Genomic DNA, 11,000 nt, shown 5'->3' on the forward strand with positions numbered 1-11,000 from the left:
GGGCTCAGGCAATCCACTCACCTCAGCCTCCCAAAGGCGCGGGATTACAGGCTGAGCCACCGAGCCCGGCTTGTTTTTGTTTTTTTTAAACCTCAGGGCTAAAGCCTCTCTGCTTCTGACCCTAGCTACTCACCAAAGATGTTATTGGGTTTTCACTATTACGACTTGCCTAGCACCACAGTAAGTATCTTAGGAAAAACAGTTTTGAGAGTCTGAATCTCTTTTTGCTAAATATAGCTTAAAGTCAATCCACAACCCAGACAAGCTGTCAATAAACTAAAATGACCCTCTGACCCCGATGCCCTAAGGCAAACACAGCACCCCATTTTCTAGTTACAAAACCAGGTTCCCATGGATTTCTAAGTCTTCCCCAGATGGGAAAGGGAGAATGGTGTGTGGAACTTTCTGCATTTATTTCAGCCAGCCAAAACGCCACTTTCCACCCAAGCCAAATTTATGGAGGAAATATCTCAGTTGAGTCCTAGACACAATGAGCTTGTTGTTTTGACATCTGAATCAGGTCATGAAATTTTAGGGAATGCATCATGGTCTTCTTTCACATAAATTTTAAACCATAATTAGGTATTTCCAGGTGGAATTAATTGCTTTCTCTTCTATGGTCCTATACCATATTTATTTATAACTCTATTATAACATGGATCCTGCTTTTTTCCTTGCATGACTGATTTATGTATATGCCTTATCTCTCCTCCTAGATTGTAAATTTCTTTAGGTCAGGTACCATATTTATAAACTAGAACTGAATATTTAAATCTTTAGAAATATGGCTTAAACTTTCATCACATGCTCCTACCATATATCTAAGAAACATCTAAAGTTAAGTTCTTAAGTTCAGAGTAATGACTTTAACTTAGAATCCAAGATTGGCTAAGATACTTTGAATTCTTTATAGTAAATAAAATTTTCGGAAGGAAAATTACTGAGGTGTATAACATGTCCTTACCATTAAGCCAAATCATCTTAACAATGGGAGAAATTCTGTGAAACAGAAAGGAAAGACATAATCTTTTCGCTATTGACTGTCCCTTAGCAAAGCCAGGTGGATTTCTCAACACAAAACTGTGCACCCACAGCCATTCCAGGTTTGTGAAAAATGCAGTTGTCATTTCCATCGCAAATTCAATCTCAAAGAGGAAAAAGATATATAAGATAAACAATACACTTTAATCAAAGTGAGATCATCACTTCATCAGATTATATATGTTGTTAAAATTTTAAAAGTTTATTTACTTTGATGCAACCAGAGGGGATCAGTTTTATTGCCATTCCAAAGGACTTTGGAATTATTTTTTCTGTTATTTATTTATTTTTGGAATATGTCCTTTTTCTTTTCTCTCCAGGAAAGCTCCATGTAAGAAGTTTTAGAGGTTTTCACTAATATATTTTGAAAGACAATTAAATGACATTTAGTCCAGAGATCCTGAGGCAAGTTTGTGTCAGGACTTTTCACTACGTATGTATCTGTCTATATTTCCCTCTCTCTCTCTCTCTCTATCTCCATCAGTCATCCATACTACTACCTGCCTATCTATCCATTTTTCTGTCTACATATCCATCCATGTATCTGTCTGCACTCTGAGTCCAGGAAGCTGCCTCTGATCAACAAGTAACCCTCCAATTTTTGCAAGCCAAATCTTCTTCCTTCCTCCCTCCATCCTTGCCTCCCTTCCTTCCTTCCTCATTCCGTCTTTCCTTCCTTGAGTTCCACTGTATACAAGGGAAAGATGTGCAGTCCATGCTACCGAGGTGGAAGGACTTTACAGCCTAGTAGTGGTGCAGACTAGTAAGCAAGCCATTTCACCAATAATAAGGTGAACTGCTCTGATGGGTACATTCGAAGTAGAATGAGAGCAGAGGGAAAAGAGCAGGCAAGACAAAGGGATAACATTTGGGTTGAAATTTGAAGGATGCGTGAGTAGGAGTTTTTATACAGACGTCTCAGGTTGAAGGAATTACGAGTGCCAGGACATAGAGGAGGGAGGTGAGTCATCAGGGCATGTTCTGAGCGGTAGAGACATTCGGTAGCTACGAGCAAATGGTGTAGGAGGTGTGGGGATGGGATGTGAAAGATGATGACCTTGCTTGTCATGCCGAGCAGTCTGTTCTTCATCCTAAGGGCTCCAGGAGTCCTTGGAAGATTTTAAGCAGGGGAGGAAGGATGAACTCTTCCTTTAAGCAAGACCGGAGGAAGGGAAAGGTGGCCACTCTCCTTCCCTCCTTGTACAGCCTTATATTACCTCTATCCAGGTGAAAAATGCTCAGGGGACTGAAAAAGGGAGGTGGTAATGACATGGAAAGCAGGAGAAAGCTAGAGTCACTTAGGAGATAAAGTCAACCGAGGTCAATGACTGGATAAGGGGAAGGCAAGAGAGACTGGATGGTTTTTATAGCCCTTATTACACTCTGCATATTTCTCACTTGAATTAAAGCATTTCTTTTATTAGACATTAAACTTTGGTATTTCATATGCTCTCAAGTAATCTCAGAATAGCTTAGGAGCATTAGCTGAAGGAGCTCCATTCTGCATTCTACCATCAAATCATAGAAGTGGGCTTCCCACTAAATTCCTGAGGTTTTAGGTTTGGAGTGAGAGATTTCTTTCAGAGATCTGTGGAATGCTTGTTGTCCTGTATCACTAGTAGACCATGTTGAGATGACCTGCTTTTCACAAATGTTGTCCATCAGATGGGTGGCTTCTATCTCGCACTCTTAAACTAGTTTGAGGTGGTCTTATTCCTAAGTGTGTAAGCTCTTTTAAAAGTATCTGATTCATTAGAGCAAGCACTCTAGGAAGCCTCTAGAGTTTTTGTCTTTGCAGTGTGCCATTAAGATGTATGCTACTGGCTGGATGTGGTGGCTTATGCCTATAATCCCAGCACTTTGGGAGACTGAGGTGAGAGGATTGTTTGAGCCTATGGGTTCGAGACTAGCCTGGGAAACTTGGCGAGACCTCATCTCTATAATAAATCAAAAAATTAGCTGGGTCTGGTGGCACATGACTGTAGTTCCAGCTATTTGGAAGACTGAGGCAGAAGGATTGCCTGAGCCCAGCAGGTTGAGGCTGTGGTGGCTGGAAGTGTGCCACTGCCCTCCAGTCTGGGTGACAGAATGAGACTCCAACTCAAAAAAAAAATTTATGATACCTTTGACAATATTAGAAAGCATATTGGGGCTGGACATGATGGCTCACACCTGTAAACCTAGCACTTTGGGAGGCTGAGGCAGGAGGATTGTTGGAACCCAGGAGTTTGAGACCAACTTAGGCCACATAGCAAGAGCTTATCTCTACAAAACTAAAAACAATTAGCCAGGAGTGGTTGTGGTCCTGTAGTCTCAGTTACTTGGGAGGCTGAGGTGGAAGGATCGCTTGGGAGGTTGAGGCTATGGTGAGCCATGATGGTGCCACTGCACTCCAGCCTGGGCAACAGAGTGAGACCCTGACTGAAAACAAGAAAACATATTGGTTAATTTTCGGATATTCTTAACTGAGGCAATTAGATCTATGAGAGTTCCATAATTATCAACACAGGAAACTTTTTGGCAGTTTTTAAAGAATTTTTTTTTTTTTTGAGAAAATGCTACAGTTGGCGTGATTCCTGTTTTTAGCTTGTGTTTAACATTCTCCTTTTGTTCCATCTTGAATAGTTGGAGGAGTGCATGATTGAGCCTGTCAATTTGAAATATGGTTTTTAGATTTCAAGATATGGGAGAGATATTTTCTCCTCTTTCTTCACATGACTGCAAGAGTTAAGTAGCTATTTTGGAAGACATTTTTGCTCCCATTCTGTGAGACATTCTACTTAGAACATTCAGCTCTTTTCCATTGCAATGATAATAATAACAGTAATAATACCAGCTAAGGTTTATTGAACTATAGGTATGTTTTGGCACTATCTAAATTGTTTGATAAGATTTAGCTCATGTAAACTTCACAATAAGACTCTGAGTTAATGTTACATTTATTTTACAGATGAAGAAACTGAGGCATAGAACGTTTAAGAAGTTTCCTTGGGCAACCCCTTCGGGTCCTCCCCCCCCCCACTGTGGGAACTTTTCTGTCTTCTCAATAAATCCTACTTTCAAAAAAAAAAAGAAAAAAAAGAAGTTTCCTTAATGCTAAATGGCTAATACAAACAGAGCTGGGAATTTAAACCAGTCTTTCTGACTATAGTGTCTTAATCACTTTATGTGTGTATAGACATAACTTCAAAATGTGTGTGTGTGTGTGTCCATATAACTTCAAAAGAAACATTCTCAAGACTGGCAATCAGATCACGTCGTATTGTACTTGGTTTCTTGTGTTTCTAGCTAAGTGTGTTATCTTAAAGAATCATTAATTTGCTTAAGAAAAATCTCTATTAGTTGGAAACACTAACAAATGACTATACATGTGACAGACAGGAAGGGTCTTTCTTAAGGAAATAGATTCAAGTTTTAACTTTTACAGGGTTTGGGCAGAAAAGAGTTCTAAAATGTGCATTCAGCTTAGCAAGAACCTTTCAACAGTGACGTCTGAAATTTTCAACTTATAAGCACGGCTCTACTGAAAACCTCAGGCACTTTTCTCACTTCAATTGGTAGTGCATACACATTTTTTAAAAAAGTAGCTGTCTTCTGACTGGGGGACTGACAAATATCCATTTTTCTCCCAAAGCTTGAATTACAGTTTGTATCTTATACATATGAAAAATATGGCTTTATTCAAAAAATTTCCATAAGTATTCAAACTCACAAAGTGGAGACTATGACTAAAATGCAGGGAAGTTAGGACTAGAAACCAGCTGCAAGCAAAATTGTGAAATAGACAACTTGTTCTCTTGGCTACCAGCCTTTTCAGGGAGCGTTCTCTCCTTTGTGTCGAAAGCAGCAGTGTCCATGGGCCCCACATCCCCTACCATCGTCTTCCTGGTCCTTCATAGGTCTGATGGGCATGTGACTGAAAATAAGCGACAGGTAAGATACCCTTCCAACGGTATTTTCGTTTTCAAAGAATTAGAGATTTCACCTGAAAACATATAACAGAATTTTAGGCAGAAGCCAGGAAATGAGAGTAATTATTCATGCTCATGGGGTCCTTCTGGTCTTTCTAGAAAGCACAGCAATATCTGTCTATATGTGAAGCTGGTCCTGTCTCTTCAGTTAATTTCATCCTTTTTTGGATTGTGCTGCCTGATGTTCTCTCTTCGCTTGTCATATCGGTCCGTCAAGCGTGTTCAGATGGTCAGCACACACAGAGAAGACGACGGCGGCGATTCATGCCCTTTCATTTCAAGCTAATGGGAGAGGGAAGGACTACAGATAATGAAAACCACAGTTAACACACGTTTACTGTGTCATAGTTTGCACAGCACTTTTATGTGCATTGTCTTATCTCATTATTTCTGCTTTGTAGTTAAAGACACTAAGCTTTAGAGAGAATCTGAGCCAGTCTCAAGTTATCTGGCTATTTAGGACACGACTGAGGGCTTGAACTCTTGTCACTGCCTCCTACAGGACTTGGGACATGGTAGCAAAATAAATATTGATTTTCTTTCTCCTTTCTTCACTGGCCTTTTGCCTTCTTGTCCACATTCAGTGTTCTTTTCCTCTCTTCTTTAAACCTGTGAAAGCAGCAATTTTCCCTCATGCAAATAAATCACACACATGTGAAATATCCATAATGTCATACAACAAAGTTTTAAGAATGATTTGCTCAGCAAACTGTGTGCAACGAGTACAGGTCTCACCAGTTAGCAACAAATATACGTTTTAATGAATATTAGTGAGTGGATGGATGGCGGCTGGATGAGTGAATCAACCACTCAGAGCCACAGAGACACGGAGGCAAGTCGAGCATTTGCCAGCCCAAGAGAAATAATTGTGTGGGCATCTGGAAGACTGGTCTCCTCTTCTCTTCATGCATGCCCGGTCACTGTCTAGTGAGGATCTCGTTTACTTTGTCCTTAATGAGCCATTTCCTCAAAGACAGCTTTCACAAACAAAGCCTCGAATTTAGAACCGAGCTTCTTGCATGCTTTGGTTGTGGGGAGTCATAAAAATTAAGGCCACATCTGTATAATCAGAAAATGGTGATATTGGATCTAGAGCCTTCCCTCTGCCGTGTCCCCCTCTGTGGGTGCTGCGGCTGTGCGCGCGTCGAGAGAGTGTGGTCTGCTGCCTCGGGGCACGGGAAAAGTGACCGGCAGTTCTGTCCTCGGCCTGGTCCCGTTGTCTCCGGGTGGAGCCGGGGCAGGGAAGAGAGTGATGACTGTGAGGACTGGGAAGGCCACGGCGATGGTTCGGGCAGGGGCAAGGTGACGGTGGTATGGAGAGCAGAAAGCACAGGGCACAGTGTGAGGTCAGGCAGGCAGGGCAGTCAGAGGGCCACATGGGAGCCAGGAGGACGTGGCCACGGAGGCGGAGAAGCAGCAAGGGGCCGGACTCCCTGGGCTCAAGGCTCAGCCCCGCGACGCCCTTCCCAGGTGGATTTAAGCAAGTCCCTTTCGTGTTGTGCATTTCCGTTCCCTTGAAAAGAAATCAGAGGACATCGGTACCGGTGCTTCTTAGTCAAGATGATGCTCTCAAAATCAAAGGAGATAACGCAGTCCGCACTTGTTTACCAAGACCACTTGAAACGTAAGAAGGGAGAGCTCCCAAAGGGAAATCAGGATGTCTTACCAGGTGAATTCAGAAAAGGTACTGTGCAGGCAAAAACAGAAGGTGTCCACCAGGGGAGCTGACAGGATGTATCTCTTCGACATGCTCTCCGTATTTATAAAATAAGAACCATGAAAGTGATGTATCGGCAAAAGTTCAAGAGGGGTTTCCTTCCCTGCCAAACACACACACACACACACACACACACACACACAATTATATTTTTGCAAGATAAAGGATACGTAGCTCAAAACTTACAAATACAAATACCAAATAAAATACTCTGAGATCTCATTTAGTTCATTGATTCATATAAAATGCTTTCATCATTCTTTAAATTCATTTTTATTTTTTATTTTGAAGATGTGGGGTACGATTCAGGGTTAGGTATACAAATGTTCATTATGCAGGTACCTTGCTGATGAGGTGTGCCCCCCACCCCTGCCAGGCAGTTTCCCACGACTGCCAATCCCTTTCTTATAGTATTATTATAACTGTTCAAGGTCCACTTATGAGTGAGAACATGTGGTATTCAGTTCTTTGTTTCTGGGATAGATCACTCAGTATTACAGACTCTAAGTCCACCCAAGTTGCTGCAAAGCTCATAATTCTGTCCTTCTGTATGATTGCGTAATATTCCATTGTGCATATGTACCACGTTTTTAAAATTCAGTCCTCTTTCAATGGGCAGCATGGTTGGTTCCCTGTATTTTGCTATGGTGAATTATGTTGCAATAAGCAAGCACGAGAAGGTATCTTTTTTATAGGGTGACTTGTGTTCCTCCAGGTATATTCCCATAAGGGGTATTTCAGGGTCATATGGAAGGCCGATTTTTAGATCTTTTAGGAATGGCTTAACTGTCTTCCATAGAGGTTGTAGTAGCTTTACTCCCACCAACATTGTAGAAGTGTTTCCTTTTCCCCACATCCTCTCCAGCATCTGCTGTTTTTTTGTTATTGACAATGGCCATCCTGACTGAAGTTAGGTGCTATCTCAGTGTGGTTTTAATTTGCATTTCTTTGATGACTAGTGAGGCTGAGCATTTTTTCATGTATCTATCAGCTGCTTGTGTGTCTTCTTTTGAGAAGTGCCTAGTCATATCTTTTGCCCCCTTTGTGATGGGGCCGTGTATTTTTTTCTTTTTGGCATGTTTGAGTTCCTTGTAAATCCTAGATGTTCTCCCATTCTGTAGGCTATCTTTCTGCTCTCTTGATGGTTTCTTTGGCTTTGTGGAAGCTTTTCAGTTTGATGAGGTCCCACTTTTGTATCTAATCTCTTATGGCATGGGCATTTGGGGTTTTGAACAGGAATTCATTTCCAGTTCCAATTTTCATAATGACGCCTCCTGAATTTTCTAAGGCTCTTATAGTTTGAGGTTTTACGTTTAGGTCCTTGATCCATTTAGAGTTAATTTTTGTGTCCGGTATAGGTAGGGGTCTTGTTTTAATCTTCTGCATGTGGTCAGCCAGTTTCCTCAGCACCATGTACTGAAGAGGTTCTCCTCTCCTCAGTGGTTGCTGGGGGAGACTTTGTCGAAGATGAGTTGGTTGAGAAATTGAGGTTTTGATTCTGGAATCTCTATCCTGTTCCATTGTTCTATATACTGTTCTTGTACCAGTACCAGGCTGTTTTGATCATTGCAGCTTTATAGTAAAGTTACAGTCTGGGAGTGCGATACCTCCTGCTTTGTTTCTTTTGCCAAGGATTGTTTTGGCGATTTGGGATCAATTTATGTTTCCATATGAATTCCTGTATCGTCATTTCCTGGTCTGAGAAGAATGCTACTGGTAATTCAATGGGCATTGCATTAAATCTGTAGATTGCCGTGGGTAGAATGGGCATCTTAACAATGTTGATTCTTTCAATCCATGAGCATGGAATACTTTTCCATTTGTTTGTGGCATCTTTGATTTCTCTTAGCAGTGTTTTATAGTTTCGTTGTAAAGGTCTTTCACTTCTCTGGTTAGGAAAATGTCAAGGTATTTCATTTGTGTGTGGCTATTGTGAATGGGCCTGTGCTTTTTATTTGGATTGCTGTTTATTGTTGGTGTATAGAAATGCGACTGTCTTTTCACATTTATTTTACATCCTGAGACTTTGCCAAAATCCTTTATCAGTGCAAGGAGGTTTTTGACAGATTCTCTTGGGTTTTTGAGGTATAGAATCATGTCGTCTGCAAAGAGGGATAACTTGACTTCCTCTTTTCCTATTTGGATACCCCTGATCTCTTTCTCTTGTCTGATTGCTCTTGCTAGGACTTCCAAAACTATGTTGAAAAGGAGAGGTGAGAGTGGCCATCCTTGTCTTATTCCAGTTTTCAGGGAAAATGGTTCCAATTTCTGTCTTTTTAGCAGTATACTGGCTGTGGGTTTCTCGTAGATGGCTCTTACTATTTTGAGGCATGCTCCATCTATGCCTAGATGTTTGAGGATTTTATCAGGAAGGGGTGCTGGATTTTATCAAAAGCTTTTTCTGCATCTAATGATGTAATTGTGTGGTTTTTAACATCTGTTGATATAGTTAATTACATTTATGGTCTTGTGAATGTTGAACCAGCCTTGCATCCCAGGGATGCAAGGTCAATGATTTTTTGGTGTGTGTTGTTGGATCCTGTTTGCTAGGATCTTGTTGAGAATTTTAGCATATATGTTCGTCAAGGGTATTGGCCTGTAGTTCCCATTCTTTGTTAGATCTTTGCTTGATTTGGGTTTCAATGTGATGATAGTTTCATAAAATGATTTGGGGAGAGTTCCATCTTTCTCTATTTCCTGGAATACTTTCAATAGGACTGGTATCAGTTCCTCCTTGTATGTTTTGTAGAACTCTGCTGGAAAGCCATCTGGTTCAGGGTTTTTTTTTTTGTAGGTAGTTTTCTTATGACATAGTCAATTTCCTGGATTGTTGTTGGTCTATTTTGGGTCTTCTTGTTTCTACCTGGGGAAGTTGTGTGCTATCAGAAAGTCCTCCATTTCATTTAGAGTTTTAAGTTTGTTTCCATACTAGTGTACATCATAATCTCTGATAATCTTTTGTATTTCTTCAGGATCAGTTGTGACTCGATCTTTTCCATTCCTGATTGTGTTTATTTGGGCTTGTTCTCTCTTTTCTTTGGTCAATCTGGCTAGGGGGGGCTTTGATCTTGTTGATTCATTCAAAGAATCAGCTTTTTCTTTCATTGATATTTTGTATTATCTTTTTGTCCTCTATGTCCCAATGGACTTTTATTTTGGTGATCTGGGTTCTTCTGCTAAAGTTAGGATTTTGGTGGTCTTGCTTTTCCAGCTTTCTTAGGTGATTTGGTAGACTGTGAAAGTGTGATCTTTTCATTTTCTTCATGTGTGTTTGTAGAGATATGAATTCCCCTCTTAGTACTGTATTCATGGCATCCCAGAGGTTTTGGCAAGATGTTTCTTCATTTTCATTCATTTCCAGTTATCTTTTAATCTCTGTTTTGATTTCCATGTTGACCCAGGAGTTGTTTAGAATTATACTGTTTAGTGTCCATGTCTGTGTGGGTTTGGTGGAGAACTTTGTTAGTGTTGAAAATTATTTTTATTCCACCTTGATCTGTGAAGGTACATGGCAGTATTTTAATCTTATGAAATTTGTTTATGCTTGATTTATGGCTGAGGATGTTCCTAGAGATTTTGATAATATGTTTCTTCATTTTCATTTGTTTCCAGGAATCTTTTTATTTCTGTTTTGATTTCTGTGTTGACCCAGTAGTTGTTCAGCATCATGCTGTTTGGTGTCCATTTCTTTGTGTGTTTTGGGGGAACTTTGTTGGTGTTGATATTTATTTTATTCTGCTGTGGTCTGAGAAGGTGCATGGCAGTATTTCAATCTTATGAAATTTGTTTATGCTTGATTTATGATCGAGGATGTGGTCTATCTTAGAGTACGTTCTATGAAGTGATGAGTAAAATGTATATTCTGTAGTTGATGAGTGGAGTGTTCTGTAGGTGTCTATTAAGCCCACTTGGTCAAGCGTCAATTAAGGTTCCGGATCTCCTTATTGATTTTGTGTCTCGATTTGTCTAGGGTTGTTAGTGGGGTATTTAAGTCCCTAAGTATGATGTTGTCAGAGTCAATATCATTTTTTAGTTTACCTAAAAGTTGCTTTATGAAAGTTGGTGCTCCCATATTGGGTGCATATATGTTTAGGATGGATATTTCTTGTTGGTGGATTAAATTTTTTACCATTATGTAGTGACCTTCTATGTCTTTAAATTTTTGAAAGCTTAAGGAGTATTTTGTATGATATTAAGATTGCAATTCCTGCTTTCTTTTGTGTTCTGTTTGCCTGAAAATTTATTTTTCTTTTTTTTTTCTTTTCTTTTTT

Source organism: Carlito syrichta, unplaced genomic scaffold (genome assembly GCF_000164805.1).
Source record: "Carlito syrichta isolate Samal-C Ts95f unplaced genomic scaffold, Tarsius_syrichta-2.0.1 Scaffold303950, whole genome shotgun sequence".
Lineage (NCBI taxonomy): Eukaryota > Metazoa > Chordata > Mammalia > Primates > Tarsiidae > Carlito > Carlito syrichta.